Source organism: Emydura macquarii, unplaced genomic scaffold (genome assembly GCF_026122565.2).
Source record: "Emydura macquarii macquarii isolate MOO-44397 ecotype Brisbane River unplaced genomic scaffold, CSIRO-AGI_Emac_v2 contig_2205, whole genome shotgun sequence".
NCBI classification, from domain to species: domain Eukaryota; kingdom Metazoa; phylum Chordata; order Testudines; family Chelidae; genus Emydura; species Emydura macquarii.
The window spans coordinates 29,136,378-29,155,631 of NW_027132342.1; the positions used below are offsets into that span (position 1 = coordinate 29,136,378).

The window sequence follows — 19,254 nt, forward strand, 5'->3', positions numbered from 1 at the left end:
TGGAAGTATTGGGTATGTGTATTGGGGGCTTTTACTGTCCTTTTGGAAGGCAGGTATTAAGTGATTGGCCATGAGAGACAGATGGAGAGTAGAGAAGGAACATTCCAAAGTGGTAAAATGTCATGTAGGAGAAGTCACTAGAACTGAGGTGTCACAGTTCAGGGCAACTGCACCTGTATTTCCCCCTCTGTGGTCCAGCAAGGGCACCTACTCTAGGTTCCTCAGCCATCACCTCTCTTAGGTGGCAACACATGTCTCTCTCCCTGCTGACAAGGGTATTTCCAGACAGCACAATTCTCTGCCTATACTGTGACCTCCTCAGCAAAGTCAGGCTTCCTAAGCTGGCCTGCTTTACTTTTCTGCTCACAGATGGTAGACAATGTTAGTTCCAACAGTTATAAGTTACCACACAGCTCTTTCTAAGCAAGAATTTTTATTCTTAAGGTAAAAGCATTACAGAGAAAACATATTAAAACATTAAAAATCTACACACATGCTAATAAGCTTACTGGAGATCACCCCAACTCCTTCAAGGGCACTGGTTAGTGATTAGTTCTTCAAACCCCATACAGGGTTTTTTCCTGTCGTCACCAGTTCATAAGCGCTTTAGCTCAGAACTAGCTCCCCATGACTTAGGGAATCCCTTCTTACTCAGTTTGGCCTTTGAAGAGACTGTGAGTAGGTAATCAGACAGATAATGGGTTTCTCTTCAAGATGCAGCTTCAAAAGGACGGCTCTGGAGGTAAGTAATTTGCATTCCTCTCTTCCTAAGTATTTCCACTCAACAAAAGTTCAGTCTTGTCTGCTCCATTGTTGTAAAACAGTTCCTTGAAGCACATCACACTTCCCAGTGTTTACAGTAGCCTTGTCTCCCCTTTAAAAGAAGTTACACAGCATCACAGGATAATACATATACATTTGTATTTTTAATACAATGACCTCCTAAGATACTTTAACTTTAATTCCATGAAGTTTGTCAAGAATATTGTCATATTTGTCGTGGGGGTTGGAGTATTGGTGGTACGCAATGCCTGACTGCACTGGCACTTTGTTTTCAGTGTACTGGTGAACATTCATTCTCCAAACTTTTTTCATCATCTGACAGATGGAATGTTGCTTCATTTTCAATCATCTCATTTCCTTTTCATGTTTAATGCTTTCCTTCATTCTCTAATTTTCCTCCTCCCGTACTGTCCATGTGTGTTCTTTGCTATTTTTGATAGCAGTCTGAAGTGGTCATCCTCTTCCATTCTCCTTTCCTCTTTACTTTTTCACTCCTGCTCCAGGTTCTTCACCAAGGGAGGCTCCCTCTTCATCTCTTTCAGTTCCAAGAGAATGATATCCTTCATTGTTTTTTTTTTCTTTGCATGTAAGTTTTGAGATTATCTGCATGACTTACTTTTCTTTGTACTCTTCTGTCTCTTCTGAGGCTGTCATGCTGCTGTGCTGTAGCAGTATCTGAAAAGGAAAATGAAAGATGAAAAGGGTTAATGAGCATAATTTACTTTCTTTCCGTGTATTTCAAATGTGACATGTATGAAGATAAAGGTGGCTTGTGAAACAATCTACTTTGTCCCTAATTCCTGTATTCCTCTGATTTCTTTTTCATTTTCTGTTTGCTGGCTGCACATTATTACAGCAGGGAATACAAAACTTCATGAAAAATATTTTTTTAAAGAAATTAAAATTTACTCCTTTGGGTGGAAGATGGGGGAAGAGGATGGTTCAGAACAAAATCTTAAAGATGCTCTTTTATTTCAGGCATTTGTGGGGGAACAGATGTTAAATGCAGCCCTATAGGTGAACATTGGGCTCCTGAGCATTCCAGCCAAAGTCCAAGAAGTCTTGTTTCCAACAGTACAACTATACCCTGATAAATGTGATCTGGAGTTATGAGGGTGGATGATCACTGCTGAGCTCCTTTCTTGGTGGTGTCCATTTTAGAGGAGGCTGAGGGAAGACTGCTTTGCTTCACAACCTCATTACTAAGCTGCATGAGTGGTTGAGTGGGCAATTCATTGCTCACGATACCCAGAAGACAAGCGGGAGGGAAATTGTTACATGAACTAGCTAGCTGCCTGGTCTTGCTAGCCAAGAGACTGACTGACTGACCCATGAATTAACTACTACTAGATGGGGCATTGGTGCTTACTACGTAGCGTAGTGTGATAAAAGATATGGTTTTTGAATTGATAATAATACTGTCTCTGTGTATTTTCACACTTTTTTTCTTTATAATCATTCAGGTGCCATTTTCTTGCTGATCACAGTGATATTGGGCAGTTTGTGGAGTGCACAGACACTTAAGAACTTCCATCCTCGAAGCTGGCTCTATTCACCAACATAATAACAAACAGCCTTGAGTGAAGTTCATAACAGAAGTGAGAATCCAGTCATAATGGTACTGGTGGAAGATGAGTGGGTTTGTTCACTTGGAGAAGAAGGCAGGAAGTCTTTGGATTTTTCAGTAGTTGTTCAGCTACTGGGGTGCATTCCACACTCTACTCATTCATTGCTGACCAGAAAGAGCTGAAATTAGCAAGAGAAAGAGGGAAATGCACTACCTTCCACCCTTACAACAATGGTTGCACCTTTTAAATCACTAGACCTGGTTCCCAAATCCCATTCTCCTTTCGTCCAAGCAAACACAGTGAAATCAGTCATAATAAAAGTACTATACCTGGCAATAAAATAACTGTTATAATCCATTTGATTGCTAGACTCTCTCCAAACTTCATTTACTCCTTTGTGTTCTCTGCTTCCCTATCCTGCTCTGCAGCAATGCTTCTTTTACCTAAGCCAAAGATCCCTGTAGTGCCCAAAAAATCCTGTGGGGTTTGCTCATTAAAGGGGTTACTACCACAATAATTATAGAGTGAAAGTTGGGACAGCGACATGCTGAACCTCTGGCATGTAAGGGTGGCAGCTTGAAAGTGCTGCTCTGCCCAGCCTGTGGAGTCCAGGGGCATATAAGGGTGGCAACTGGAAAGTGCTGATAGACCTAGCTTGTTGAGTCCAGGGGCATAAAAGTGCTGTCTTGACCCACTCCCCTCAGATGTGCGCTGTTAATCTGTGAATGTGGGTGTGTGAATGTGGGTGTTTGAGTCTGGAGCTGGAGGAACCCAGCCCTGGGAAACTTAGGTTCTGCAGGGTAGCTCCATTGGGAGGGGACTTGGAGAAGGGAGCAGTAAAGCTCCATATGAAAACACAAGTGACATAAGCAGTGCATTAATAGAATCACAACTCCTCACCCCAAGGAAAGTAACTCTAATAAGTGAGCATACCCCAAGGTGATGGGCAAATCTGGTAACATTAACTAATTAGATGTTCTACCTTTTAGAAGCACTGGTATAACAAGACCGCAGAGCCCCCTTCCCAATTTCCCCCCAACCCCTCACTCTGCAGTCCTCCAATACTCCCCGCTCATCCTATAGCCCACAAACAACTCATCCCTAGGCCCTAATACACCACCCCAGGAACTTTGTGGCGACTCACTAGTAACCCCCCTGGCTCGGCACTCTGCTCCTGTCCCAGTGTAGCGTGTCTTCGCCAAATCCCAGCTGCCAAGTGGGTCACTTGCTCCCATCATGCCCTCATTTGGTGTGGGCCAAATTTGGGTGATGAATGGCATTGCAACCTGGTGCCAGGACCAAATTTGAATGAGTGGCATTGTGACCCCATGCACTAGGTGAAATGCCAGAGGCCCTCTTCATCTGGTTGGGCTCCTACAACCTTATGGGCTCTGCTGGGACTGCACCACTTGCATCATTGTAGCCACTGTTTAGAAACAGGAGGAAGGCCTGAAGAAGTTTTTTTTTAATTTAATATATCTCAGGAAAATGGGCACGAACACTCTAGTTATGAGGATTAATTTGTTAAGCATTTTAAAATCCTCAGAAAGAAGACATTATAGAAGTACAAATAACCTTTTTTCCCACTCTTTTTGTGTTGCATCTCATATACCTTATTCTTGTACTTTATTGTAAAATAAATGTTAATACTATAATAATGATACAGTGACAGCCTAATATTTTGAGTTGGTCTATGAAAAATCTATGGCCTCCATCATCACAGGTTCTGAGCATATTGTAAAAATTAATTAATATCATATCATCCCTGGGAGACAGGAAATTATTATTGTTCCCATTTTATGGATGGAGAATGGAACCACAGAGAGACCCAGAGACTTCCCCTATGTCACATAGGATGTTTGTGACAGAATCCAGAAATGAATCAAGATCTCAATGTCTTTAATCACAAGAACATGCTTCCTTAGCCTTTTTTGTCTTGCTAAGAGCTAGGACACATGACAGAGCTGTGCAGAATACATCTGCCATTCTCATAAAGCTGTACTGAGAAATGCAATTTTCAAGTGTCTGGGAAGTCTTGCTGAGCCACAGTGATCAGTGCACGAGGACACTGAATTGCAGATGGAAAGAATTGCAAGAGAATTTCTTGTGATACATGCATTTAGTTATTTTATTTTATCCTTCTGGGAAGAAATGCAAGAAAGAATTTTGATATATTAGTCTGCAGGATTTGTCTTTTTCATTATTTTGATTTTTCTATTGACCTCAAGCGATGTCGGCTAAGGTAGTATTTTTAGCAACCTTCAACATGGGCAGGAGCCAATTACTGTTAGCAGCCCTTTTATGACTGCTTCACAGATTCAGGTAAGAAAGAATAACAGACAATGAAGCACAACCAACCGAATGATGATAATGTAGTTAGAATTATTTATTTTCTGGTCCTTATGGGCTGGTTTACATTAACTTCACTAGAATTTGTTTGTATGATTGTATGTAGATTGCTTTAACTCTCTAGGTTCTGTTGTACGTCTCAGTCTTCACCACTAGCATTACATGAGCTGTCACATTTCATTTCTTTTTCAACGCTGATTTTAAATAGCTGTGAGATTTGAGCAATAACTATGGAGAGATGGGGTATTTTTGACTCGCTAAAAGAATTTGATGGCCCAAAGCACAGCCATTCATTCCACTGAACTGTCCAGCAAAGAGGTTGATATTGTGTCAAAAGAAAAGGAAAATCTAAATAATGAAACAAAAAAACTATAGCAATAAATGTGTTTTGTGGAGCATTTTCATTAAGATGATCTACTGAGTTGGAGAAGGGGAGGGGAAATCTGGACTTCTGGGTTCTTGTTCCCAGTCCTCTGCTGCCAATTTGCTGTGTGTACTTGGTCACGTCATTGAGGCCCAGATTTTCAAGTCTCCACTAATATTCCTTGTCCTAGAGAGTTCCAGAGCTGGATATAGAAAGGTGCTGACTATCTGCAGCTTTCAAAGTTTCTTCAGCAGGAGCTATGAATGATTGACACCACTGAAAGTCAAGCACGAGGTGTTTGAGGTTGAACACTCAAAAGCTCAGGCCGTCAAAATTACTACTTTTGAAAACACTGACCTTAAATTCTGTACCTCAATTTTTCCATTTTAAAAGTGGATGTAACAATGGATTTATTATCTAATTTATAGAATGAGGTTTGCTTCATTTTTGTAAAGTGCTTTGAGATCCTCAGAAAGTTGTATAGTATTAATAATAAACAAGTTGATCTAGAGAGAGCATTTTTAGGGAATTAATGTCTTGTAAAATAGCCAATCAGTTTACTTAAATCATCTCTAGTCCCATTCAGAATTAGAATACAAATAAAGCCCCATGGTAACGCCGAGCACTTCTCTGTAAAATTACACGCATATAACTAAAACTGGGAAATACACGGGCTTGGCTGAGATGATGGAAGAGAGCGAGGCTTTGCAGACCTGTCTTTGGGCGTGGGGGAAGGAAAGCAGCCTCTCACCGAGAATGAAATTTAAATCAGTCCTCGCCCTCTGGGGCTGAGGGAGCATTTTGCTGTGTGTGTTTCAATGAGACATTTACAATCAATCGCTCTCAGCTTGGTTTGAAGTCTCCTTCATTCACGCGGTCGAGGCAGCAGCCGGGGCGGCCCCATATTTAACTAACTGCTTTCCGGACTGCGGTCACCGTAAATATTTCACCCTCCAAGCTGGAAACAAAGGAGGATCATCAGACTCCCTCGTATAAGCCTGGCGGTAGCCCCGACAGGGTAAGAATCCCCCCCTTACTCTCCAACCCCCTGAATGGGGTGAGCAGCAGGATTCCACCCCCCCTCCCCGCGCCTAAAGTGAGACCCTTTCCTCTCTCCCTGCGAGTTTATACCCGCCCCCCACCGTGTTGTGCATGCAGCTCCCTCTCCCTGCATCCCCCACAGCCCCCTCCCCTCTACAGGGAGCAGCTCCCCCTTGTGCCCCGCCGCCGCCCCGTGCAATTGAGCTGCCCCCACCACCGCGAGCTCCCTCCCCTCCTAGCTTCTACTCCCGCCCCCCCCCTCGCAAGCATGGGGATGGCGCGGAGTTTTTAATGTGGGGGGGGGCGCAGAGCGCACTATACCCGCCCCTCCCCGGGGAGCAGCTCGTGGCAAAGTCACCGACCCGAGCCCGCCGGGCCCCATCAAACGCCTCGGCCCGGCCCCCACACGTCATGGAAAGAATCACGTCAGAACTCAACAGCCAATGGGAGGGGCGGGAGGCGGGGAGAATGACTGGCCCCGCCCACTCACCAGCCCCCCCTCCCGGTCCCGGCGGAGGCTCCTCCCTCTCCTTCCCCATTGAAGGCGCCGCCGCACCTCACGTCTGGACCCCCTTCACCCGAACGAGACCCCGTCACGTGACCGGGCCAGGGGGTAGGAAGCGGCGGCTGCAGCAGCGTGTGGGGAGGCGGAAGCGGTGCTCGGCGAGGAGCAAACGAGTGAGTGAGTTGGGGGGGGGCCCGAGCTGCCAGTGCCCCGCCGCCCTTGTGGCTGCCTGGCCAGGCCACTCTGCAGAGCTGGCTGAGGCTCCGCGGCGCGTTGGGTGCGAGAGGCGGAGCCGCTGCTGGCAGGGAGGGGCGGCGGCGGCTGGGGCTGAGCCGCCTGCGAGGGTGAAGTGCTGCTGACTCCTTCGCTGAGAGAGGAGCCGCCCGCTGCCGGGGGCGGGGCGCCGCCGCTTCCCCCCGCCCCAGTTCGCAGCAGGGCGCTGCTTCACCACCACCCCCGGCCGCAGGGCGGGGGCGGCGCGGCGGGGCCGGCCCGCCGGAGCAGGGCGGGGGACGCGGACACCCTGTGCGCCGAGCAGGCGGCGGCAGCTGCAGATTCCCGGTGCGTCCCCGCGCGGCGCCGTCCAGCGTGTGCGGCTGGGCAGCGGCTGAGGTAAGAGGCGGCCCCGGAGCCGGTAATTGGAGCATCAGCCGCCCGGGCCCTTGGGCAGGGCAGGGCAGCGCCCCCTCCAGCCGCCGCTGCAGAGGCTGAGCCGCCGGAGGGCGCGGAGCGGCGGCTGCTTTTTCGCCCGCCTGGCTGAGGGCTCAGCGCCTTTGCCCTCGTGGGGCCGCCGCGCTGTATCCGGGGCGCGATGTGACCTTGAGGGCGGCAGATGCGGGGGTCTCCCTCTGCCGGGGCGCGCGGAGCTGCCGCTCGGATCTTTCTCGGGAGGAGACGGGGTGAGCGGCGGCGCCGTGTGGCATGTGTGCTGGGCTGGGTGACGGGTGACTGGCGGGGCCGGAGCTGCCTCTCCCTCCGCGGCAGAAGCGGTGCCCAGCCCGGCTACCCGGGAGGGCAGAGGTGGCGTTGGCAGCGGGCGAGGCCCCTCGGGCGCGCAGAGTGTTAGATGAAGGTGGTGCTCAGCCCCCGGTCCCTGCCGGGTTAAGTAGTTGGGATTAGCCTGCTGCTGCTGCACGGCATTATCATCCCCAGCCTGCCGCCTCGCTAGCTCCGCACGGAGCCAGCTAGCCAGCCTCCGCTGGCCTGGTGGCGGGGGGAGACGAAGCCCGGAGCTGAGTCTTGTCTCTCTGCCTTTGCAGTTGCATTGGCAGGGTGACACCTTCCCCCCGGCCTTCCGCCGCTTTGTCTCGTGGTCCGGTCCGGGTCAGTTGCGAGCCGAGCGGGCAAAGAGGCAGACAGAAACTCCCCTGCTTCCTCCAGTGGACGGACTCGCGGCGGCGATTTATTAATGGCTAGACGGACTGTGTGCCTCGATTCTGGACTAGGATAAAGGCATCTATCTGTACAACGGCTCTGAAATAGAGCGAGGACCAGTGAGGCTGCTTTCAGCCGCCTGCGGGCGTGGGTTTGTGTGAGCAAGGTGGTGTCGCGCTTGTCCCACTTAGTAGCAGGAAGTGCCTCTAACGGTGGCGCTTGTGTGACACTGTCATCCTCAGCCAAATGGTGCATGTAACCTTTGGATGTTATACCACGTGAGTTTATGAAGCGGCCTTAACACTGGGGGATGATTGCTGCTTGTCGCAGAAGGGAGTGCTCGCTCTTCATTCTGGAGTGTAAGGGGATGGGGACGTTCAGAAGATGGTGACTGAGAACAGATCGTCACTGATGTCTGATCAATTTTATTTTCCCTGCTGATATAAAAGTCTGGAAGTTGGAAGAACTTTTGATAGGATTTCAGGAAGAAGCTTGCTTGGAAACTTAGCTGATAAAGCTTGTACCCATGACCTTGGGATGCATTTCATTTATCATAATTTTCCCTAGCAATGTAAGTGATTACTCTAAAAATAACTAGCAGTGTCTGCCTTAGTTTGACAAAACTAGGAAACTTAAGGTTAAGAAATGTCGCTGATGCCTCAATTTGACTTGCTATTAATGTGAGGGTCTCTGAATAGTGGCCAGTTTTAATATGATCTACGCAGCCATTGTGGGGGTGAATTAAGGACAGTGTTCTGAACTCAGCATAAAACTTGTTACCGCATAATCAATTTCAGTGTTTCTTCTTTTGATTCTTTTTTTGTAAACTTTAAGTAATCCAGTAAACAATTATTAGAGGTATTTTTATGTTGACTAAAATGCCCTTGCAAATAGAAGAAAAAAGAAATACCCAGGAGTCTGAAGTTCTCTGAATCTGTATTATTGTTTGCTGCCTTGAGCATGAAACTTAATTTTGGATCTCTTTTCAAGAGCTACCTATCAAAACCTTATCTTGTAAATGAAGTATTAAGTAAACTTTTATGCTTTTAATTACATTTAAAACTCCTGTACTTTAGCTTGCGTGAGGAGTAATTAGGATCTGGCCCCAAAATGTGGGGACTGGGTTCTGGAAGAATCTTGAGAGGTCCCTCAGCAAAATTATAAAGCTTGTTCTGGGAGTGAAGTCCAAATAAAATGTACCCTTGCAACATTAGTATCTCATGTCATTTTTAGCAAAATACTTGCACACTTGTGGGAAGGAGCACAGAAGTGTGTAAACCTCTGGAAGAAATACAGCTTATCTAAAAATTGCTGTATCCGTAAGGAAAACATTTACAGGAGCTTTTATATTTGGGAATTTAAAAAACTTTGTTAAATGACCTTGACAATTTCATTTGCCATTTTTTTCTGTTTCATTTACAAAGCACTAAGATGACAATAGCTAGTGTAATTCTGAACAAATTTTTCTAGTTTTGCTGAAGCTTTTCAGGAACTTGTTCCAAATACCATAAATGCAAAATTCCAACACGGAGTAAATTTTGTATATCCTTAAACCATTGGTGACTTGGCAGAAATGGCTTCCAGAGTACTAAACTTAAATACTTATGGCATAATGAATGGAAACTCTTTTTTAGTGCGTAAGAGGAAAAAGTGGTCACTGAATAGTAGTGCTCAAAAATAGCTTTAACTCCCCCCCTCCCCCCCCCGCCCCTCCTTAAAATGTGAAATTGCTGATATGGAACCAGCATTGTTTCGGGTGCTTATTCCATTATCATTTCTGGTTTCCCTTTATGGGTAGCAGGCTACTGTGATAGTAGCTGGGGCTTTTTCACCTGGATAAGAGTTCCATTTGTGCTCCAAGAGTATGGTACTAGAAGATCTAAGCCACTGCAATATGGGTGCAAAAACGTTTTTTCCCCCTAGGCAGTATGACTCTGCACCCCAATTCTAAACTGCAAAACCTTACTATTTTAGTTTAATTCCTACTGATCAGTGACTGTCAAATATGCTGCTTGTGTTGTGGATAATTGAGACCACAAAAATGATCTTCACTTTTAATACAAGTGGAAATGAACTATAATTTACAAGGATTTGTGCTCTACTCAACTCTTGATTCTTTTTTCCCGCCCCCTGGGTATTATGACATTAAATGCATTTTTAAGCAGAATATTTTCAAGCGGAATATTACTGGTGTCAGTATTGTTTCTCTTAATTCATAAGCAATATAGGTTGAACTTGTCAGTCTGTCAGCTGTTAAATTTGAGGATTTCAGTTGCTGCATTATGGTTTAATAGCTTTTTGCTGAACTTCTGAAAAATGCTGTAAAACCTCTGTGAACATAAACTTGTAAACGCTTATGAAGATCTAACATGAAACACGACTCTGAGCTGTCAAACTTATTAGGACCAACCAGAACATATGTACAGTTTGACTAGACACTAAGGGAGAGAAAGAAGCTGAAGTACCCCAAGGATGAGGAAGGAGAAGAAATTGAGGTGGCTTTATGGGTTATGATCTAGAGAACTGGGATAAAAATGAGTGAAGGAAAATCTTTAAAACTTATATCAAGATTACCAAGTAGTTAAGTAACTACTAGACTTGGGGAATAATACACCTAGGGGACATGCTGGAAGCTATGCTGATTGCGTAACTGCAAAATGGACTGGGTAAAGCAGTTAAAACTATTTCCTATGGCATAGTTTTGTTTTGGCACACATGGACAAGATAACCTAGGTCTTTTCCAACTCAAATTTCTCATTAATATAGCGTAAATATTAATGGCACTCAAGTATTCTTTAGACAACTAAAATGTCTGCTGCCTCAGTGCAGTAGAACTTCAAACATATTTCGTTTGCAAATTTTTGATGGATATTAGTCTTTTAATGAAACCATGCAACATACTAACATAAACGAGATGTTACCTACATTGTACAAAAATATACGATGTTGTTAGAGTAAACTAGCAGTTAAAGTATGTTTTTAACCACTTTAATTTAGAAAATTTACAAAATTAAGAGAAATTCTCACTTAGTCTTGTTGTATATACTTAATATTTCTAAATACTTTCTGTATGTGAATTAGAACTGTTCTAATAATGTATCCCCTGAAAATCTATCGTCATTGTTTAAAGGAGAAACAGCATAATACAATGAAGTGTTAACAAGGTTTTATATTCTTAAACATACTCTTTTTTGGTATCTGAAACTGGTTCCAGCTTAAAGTAAACGAATAGAGGAAGATAAACAGACTGTTTGTCTCTAGGCTTATAAATGTAAACTTTATATGACAAATAAAAGAAAATACCATGAATCTGTCATGCGCTAACTGAAGTGATTGGCAACTAGTTTTCTCCCAAATAGAGGAGATCAGTAGAGTCTTAAATTAAAATCTAATTACAACTAGGCTCTTTAGTAATCTTAAGAATTTGCTTTGATAATCCAGCTGCTTTTTACAATGGATTTAATTAAACTGTTGAATTAATATCCCATAATCAAACTTCTTCCCGTTCTAATTTCGGAGATTTTTATCAACTAGATGACTGTATTTTGCTTACAAATTGAGACTTCCAGTTTCTAGTAACCTACTATGATGGGCCCAAAACTCACTCTTCTTGGAATGAGTTTTAGAGAACTATAGATCTTACACCTATCTATTATACCAAATAACTTCCCTCTTGAAGGTACCAATTTCTTCTACTTTGTAGCACAAAAATGATAAATGTTAAAATAGGGCAAAATATGTATTACTCAACATGTTTTGTCCATCATCTGGCTTTACAGTGAAATAAGTGCTGTTGCTTATTGGAAGCCTGATTCTTCAGTCTAAAAACCAGAATACAGACAGATATCAGTAAACCAGTTACTTTCTTAGCTAGATGTTTGGTGGCTAGATTAGAGTTAACACTGAGAGGGCTGCAAGAAAACACTTTTATGGTTATTTTTTTGAGCAATAAAATAGTGTCTCAATGAGGCAACTTCTTCTTCACATGTGAAACTCAGATCACTGATTTTTTTTTTAAATAAGCTGAATGTAGCTGCTGTTAGGGTGGTTTTTTTGTGGTTTTTTTGTGTGTGTGTTTTTTTTTTTTTTGTTTTTTGTTTTTTTTTAAAAGTTCACCATTCATCCACCTTTGCCCTAAAAATAATCCTTGGAAAAAGACAAAAGTTACTATACATTTTCACCATGTAACTTGCAATAAGACTGAATGTCTTATAAATATGAATGGATTCTGTATCTTTGTGGAACATGGCAGCTGTTAGCTGTGCACATTAACACTGTACAACAGTTCAGGAGACACAAAGGAAGGGGGAAGTACTATGTACAGTGAATACAGCAGGTGGGAGAATTTAGGAAGACTCAGTCACCTAACGTGCCTTGAATCTGGGTTAGTATTTTTATATGCGAGGTCATTAACCCCTAAATGAGGGATGTCCCACTGTAGGCTGGATCTGGTCCACATGGTGTGTTTGAATAGCTTACCTAACATGAGCAGATTCCCCAAAACTTAAGATATAAAACTTGAGTGGTTAGTCCTTATGATTACAGAGACCCTTCCCAATCTGAACTGAGTGAAACTGATGTCATCATGTCTGCCTAAGTAAATGGTTCAGGATGTCTGCAGGAATGTGAATTCTACTGTCCTCCATAAATCTGACTTTTAATGCCGAATGCTGATACTGAATGTCATTAATAACTATCACTTAGTGGCTGGTAAGGCATAGGAGTGGAGAACACTAGTTTCAAGTTCCTGCATCAGAATGCAAAGAAGAGTATAAGAGAGCCAAAAGAACAAGAAGAGGGATAGAAACGAAGCGTAGCAATAAGGATGAGATGCCAGGGAAGTATATTTTCTCAATGTGACATGGTGCTGAACAAACAATAACTAGATCTTACTATAATGATACCACATCCTCCCCTTCATTTCTGTACAAACCTCTTACTCATATCAATGGGCATTCCGCTATACGTTTGAGTGTATAGTTTTGAACTTATACCATGACTTACGGGCTGTAATTGAACACCGCATTTCATTCTTGCTTCTAAACATTTGGCACTCCTGCTATAAACGGGCTTGCTTAAAATCCCATTTGAAAAAAGGATCTCTCATCCAAGTGCTTCCCAACATTATATTGATGTGTTGGCTTTACACTGACTTGGAGGAATGCTACTTCTTGAAGCACCTGTTTTTTTTTTCTTTAGAATCCTTCAAAATTCAGAACCAGGCCAGTCTTGCTCAAGTCCATGAGAGCCACAATCCAAGGGTGGTATAGCTGCAATAGAGGATACCAAAGAAGGAGAAAATGTGCCAAGTTTTTACACACTATTAATTATTAAAACTCCTAAACATGGGACTCGTTTAACACTTACAGTGAAGAACAGTGACTGAACAGATGATATGGTAATCTGTCATGCTTAAAATCTTGTATTGGACATAAATCTTGTGTGGATATAACTGTAAAAACCAAAATGTAGAGTTAAAACACTCTGCTTACTTGCATTGTCTATCTCATTTGTGCATTGTCAGAACACTCCTAGGGAAACTTCTTCAAGTTCATTTTGAGTAAAGTTTTCAGAAGCACTTGGACATGAGCTTCTAAGTCAGGCCTGCTGAAAATGAAACTTGGGCTCCTAAGTCCTAGTGCTTTTGAAAACTTCATACCTCTTTTGGCTAACATTCTCTGTATAATCCGCTGTCCCTTACTGAACCTTCCACCCAGGGATGAGAGAGGGAAAGGGAAGGAGAACTTTTTAAAAAGTGACTTTAACAGCACAAAATTAGCATGGGAGCTTAAGGACAGGTAATACCTGAAACTACTTAACTCACTATTTTGGAGCAGGCTAAATATAAAGTTGAATAATGTCTCTTTGAAATCCATGGGGATGTTGTGTGTAAAAGTAAAATACCTTATGCATGCTATCCTGTATATTTACCACTCGTGTAAAAATCTATAAACTGTCTGTCTGGTTTTAGCTAGGACTTTTCTGGGGAGGTGAAGTTAGGCTGAAATCTGTGATCTTAAGGTTGGATGTCATTTCTATTTTCAGATGAACTGAAGCATGGCCCTTCATCCATGCAGATGTGTTGAGCTTGGTACCTTCTATGTTGTCACTTTATAGGTGAAATACTTTGCTACATCATAGGAATGGATGTGATGTTAACCCCAAGATAGGTGTAGAAAATATCCACCACCCTCAAAACACACTTCTGTCGTGCCTGTAATCTGCTACCCTAACTTGTACTTTTACATCTTCACTCAAATATAAAGTGGCAGGAGAGAATGCTACATTATTCAGTTCTTATCACGTGGTGTACAGTATCTGATCTATCAAGCAGGGGCCTTATCTGCTCCACATTCTTGCAGTGCTGAACAAGAACAATTGACCGACCATGTCTCATTACTCTTTACACATAAAAGAAGAGGGGGTTATTTGGCTATTTTTGCTTTATGTTGCTATCCGGTTCTCAAGTTGTTAGGATCTAGATGCTGAAGGGTCATGTTAGTCTTTAGACTTACTCAGTTCTTATGCCTCTTTTTTCCCTGAAATCTCCCCCGCGCTTGCATTCCATTTAATTGACTCTTTTGGCTTGTTAAACTTTAGGTGTGTTATAAGTGACGCTTGAAAGAACTTAGTTAAATGCAAAGTTTTGTGCTGAGTACCTTAAAGAACCTTGGTACATAAGTGATTTTCAGTGTGTAAAAGCATGTCATGTCAGAGGGTCAGCCAGGCCATACCTGAGTGAATGGTGTTGCCCCCTGGGGCAGGAGCTGCTGTTATGAGGGCAGGGGGTGCAGAGTGGGCTCACTCCCTGCTTTGGCTTCCCCTCTGCACTGGACTTGGAAAAGTGTAAATTTGCTTAGGGCCTGGGCCCAGTGATGGGTTTCTCCAGCCTTGCTCCTAATATCCCTCTTTTTTAAAAAAGAGAGGCTACTTTTTTTTTTTTTTTCCCCTATAGCTGTTGGCAGTCTGTGGTCACTGAAATGTTTATCAGAGTTTTGAAGCTGGTGTACAGGGACTTCTGGCATAATGTTAAAGTCTGGTGTGAGACAATTTGTTCAATATCTGTTTGGATTCCTTGGATCTGCTTGGCCTTTGTCCATAAGGAAAAAGTACTCATCTTGCTATAACATAGACTGCATTGGTCATGTTGGTAGATGCTCTTCTACCAATGTACTGAGATCAGGTGTCAGTGCTGATGTTATAGCTATATCTGTTGTATCTGTTCTGTCTCAACTATGAGAGAGCTAATTTGACTGAAAATGCTAGCATCTGTAGATAGAGCTGCATGACTGTAGTCATGGAAGGGCCTCAGTGAGATTGCTCAATCAGGGCAAACTGCAAAGAACGGGGTAGATGATCCTCAAAATTGGTGATTTATTCTAATAATTAGAATAAATCAAGCCAACAACAAAACAGCTTGTACAACACCTTACTGGTTATCAAGAAGTAAAAATACAGCTCCTGAAAAGCAGTCGAGCCCTGGGCTCCCAGACAGCCAAGTCAAATATGGTGAGGATTACTTAAAAACTTTATCATCATATGTAAAGTTCTACCAATCGCAAGAGATTAGACACATTCAGATCAGTGAATATTTCAGATTTTATCCAAACACACGCTTACAGCCAATTCTTAACTACTCTAAGATTTATTAGAAAAGATAGTTGTTATGGTTAAAAGATCATTCTGCATACAGATATGAATAAAGTTCTTAGGTCAGCTTCATAGAAGAGATGGTGAGCTACTGAACTGTGTTTTTAAAAAAGAAAAAAAAATTGTTCCAGAATCAGTTCATTAGGCTATAGTCCTGTAGACAGTCCATTTGCAGTTTTTAATTTCTTCCATGAGAAATAGCAGAGTAGTCCAGAATGGAGCTGGGGACCTGTCTCATGACTTCAGCTTCCCCTGACAGAGTTCAAGCAGATCAGAGGTGGAAAGGGTCAGGTCCTGGAGTTTTTTCATAGTTCTCTAGCAGGCAGGCTGAGAAGCCTCTTTTCACAGCAAGCATTCCTTGGATGAAGAGTAGGTTATGTACATTGTTGCTTTGAAGTCCATCTCTATTTCCTATGTATACACAGGTAATTAGATGCGTTGATTAGCATAAGGCAATTAACCATTCAAAGGTTCACAGATAGTTTACTACAAATTTCAAAGAGAAATACAGACAATGATATTACACCACATGTTTCATCTAACTGCTCATATTCCCTTTTGATCTCTCAATCAATGGAACATAGTAACAGACAGGAATAGAAGTTTATCATCTACCAGCTAATGAGATCACATTGTGAAGTTTCTAAGAGATGCAGGTAAACACGGACAAATACAATTTAATATTTACTTCCAATTCACAAAATGGCTGGAGGAGGAAGAGGTGAACTCCTTATAAGCATTAGCCCAGTGTTTAGGGGGCAAATGGGGAGGCAGGCAGTTTTCCCCCTCTACCTGATGTGAAGAAAAAATTTGAACTTGGGTTTCCCACCATGCAAGAGATTATCATAGCCACTCAGGTATGGGATGTTCTGGTGTGGATCTTCCTCAGTCTCTCCTATTGAAGCTGTTCCTCTTTATATTAATAATTAGTCATTGATCAAGGACTCAAATTTGGGTCTTTCACATCCTAGATGAGTGCCCTAATCCATCAGGTCAGAGTCCTTCTTGTTCTTTTTCCTTGGCCCAGTGATTAGTCACTGTCATAATGAATACTATGAATTTGTGCCTGTGAATTACCATGACTATTTATTGACTATGCATAGTGAAACAGCTTCTCTTGAGGGATTGAGGACCACCATCACTCCTTACACACACGCCAGCATAACCCATAGGTTGGTGGCTGTGGCACACTCCTGCAGCGTGAGGGACTGAAATTCAAATCTCCATATCAGACAAAGGAAGGAATCTATCCTGGGCCTCCCACATTCCTGGTGAATCTCCTAGTCATTGGGCTAAAACTCATGAGGCTGGCTCTACCATCTCCTCCTCAGCAGGCCATTTTGTGATTCCATCCCAAAAAGTCAAAATATTTCAGTAATTTCAAAAACTGCTTTGATCAAACTGAACAAAAATTAAAATATTTGGCAAACATGACAGTGAATTCACTAATATTTCAATAAACCTTGAACCTGTTTTTGTTGTCAGCCAATAAATTACTTGCTGAAAGATTTTGCCCAGCTTATTGGTAAAGAGACATTAAATACAGTATTTAGTAGTCTGATGAGCAGGCAGCTGTTTGCCTCATCTAATCCAGTCAGCTGTCAAATGCTTTCTCCAATGTTTGGTAGGTATTTGGGTGTAGTAAGTGCTGTCTGTCTGAAAGCCAATCTGGAGAAGACTAAACTGATGCTGATATGTATGATAGTCAATTAAGTGGAAGACATGGCAAATTATAAACGCCCTTTCCTAGAGTTATTTGTCTCGAGGGTAGGTATAGTTAAATAAAGCAGAGCCCAGGGTAGACTTAATATACGTGTGGCCACGAGTTGGTCAGTTTCTCTTGGGAACTACTGCTATAGAGATCCAGCCTGTAGTCACCTCATGATTAAACTAGTGCAGTGTTCTTAAGTCTGCTGATTCCTTTACTATCCTTTAGTAGAAGGGAGCTGACTCATAAACAAATTTTGTTTGTTTGAAAATTAAGTATGAAATGGTCTCTAGAACATTCTGTTTGCTTTCTTTTACAGAAATGTGTGAAAGAGGCCCTATTTGCAACCCGGGAAGTGGGTGGGCAAGCCCATCCACTGCTAATGGCCCTTCCCCCAGCCTAAGGGGAGGAGTCACTGGACCCAGAGTACAACTAATGGTGGGGGACAACTAATGAAAAAAACAGGGAAGGGCGTGGGGGTCACAGGGTCAAACAGAGGGAACCTGAAGGGGATGCCGAGCAGAGAACCCCGGACAGCGCCCACTGCTCCCGGAAGGCATCAAGGGAGCCAGTGGACCTCTGCCGGGATACGTGAGTACACGAGGGAACGGAAGTAGGCCCCACAGTTGCAGAGCGCCCCCCTGGCCAACCTCCTCTCCCTGGTCTTGTAGATGGCCAGTTTGACCAGGGCTAGGAGGAGGTTGACCAGGAGGTCCCGCGACTTTGTGGGGCCACGGATAGGGTGTGCATAAAGGGACAGGTGTGGGGAGAAGTGCAGCCAGAACCTCAGCAAGAGGTTCTGGAGGAGCTGGAACAGGGGCTGCAGCCTGGCACACTCAAGGTAGATATGCGCCAGGGTCTCCCTCATGCCGCAGTAGGGGCAGGTGTCGGGACGAGGGGTGAACCGTGCCAAGTACACGCCCGTGCTCACGGCTCCGTGAAGGAGCCGCCAACTGATGTCCCCGGTGGGCCGCAGGGTCAAGGTGGAATATAGACTGGCCCACTGGGGGTCCTCGCCCTCCGCAGATGGTAACAGGTCCCGCTACTTGGTGTCAGGGTGGGACATGAGGGCAAGGAAGTGAAGGGTGTGGAGCACGAGTGAAAGAGGTGTGAGGAAGGGAATAGGAGGGAAGGAGGTCATCATTGTTGACTTATGTAAAACTTATCCTACATTGCCACATAACTTCTGCTGTTCTGAGGAATTTCATTAAAAATATATATAATACTAAAGTTTTTTTGGGGAGGCTTTGGTGGTTGGACAGGGAATAGTTCGGACTCTTAAAAGCTGAGAAGACATGGGAGGCAATCTACGTTTGAGGGATAAACTGTAGTTGGATGGTAAAAATGGTCTGAAAGAAATAATGTTGACTTGGAAACTTGCTTTTTTTTATGCTTTTGAGTAAAAACCTCATTGAAATGAATAGCAGCAGTTAATATCTAAGCTGTTGTTTCAGGCTGCCTCCATATTGAAGCTGTGTCTAAAAACCAGTGCAACTTCTTTTTTTTTTAAATTGAAAACACTCTGGTGGATGCTCTCTTTGGTTTAAATCAGGTTTACTTCAGTTAAGTAGATGGAAAAACAGGTTGAAGCTGAAAGAGTAAATCTAGTGTAAAATAAAATATGTACACATGACCTTTTTGCTTTGGTTTAACTAACCTGATTTAAACTAACACCTTTAAAATAAACTGGTGAAGCTTTTTCATGTATGCAAGGCCATTGTCAAATTAAACCAGTGCAACTTTTCTAGATTGAACTGGTTTTAAATTAATTTAAATTGATCCAGTTAAATCACTGTGAATTTAAATAAACTTAACCCTTGCTTATTGAACACACTAAAGCAATTTAAGGAAAAGTTAAATCTGTTTTAGATTTTAAAATCATTGATCTAGTTAAACCAATGCAACTCTTCTA

At 43.2% G+C, this 19,254-nt stretch overlaps 1 protein-coding gene across 3 annotated transcripts in view; it reads left to right on the forward strand.

The window, feature by feature from the left end:
• Positions 1-5,969: 5,969 nt before the first annotated feature.
• Positions 5,970-19,254, forward strand: part of ATP2B1 (ATPase plasma membrane Ca2+ transporting 1) — a 110,233-nt gene continuing 96,948 nt past the window's right edge. For 2 of the 3 annotated variants that reach the window (XM_067559839.1, XM_067559834.1), the window contains exon 1: positions 6,381-6,783. The gene's annotated coding sequence lies outside the window, so the exon portion shown is untranslated. Of the gene's footprint in view, positions 6,083-6,380; positions 6,784-19,254 lie in introns of those variants that run through there. The other variant, XM_067559836.1, reaches the window with a different exon arrangement.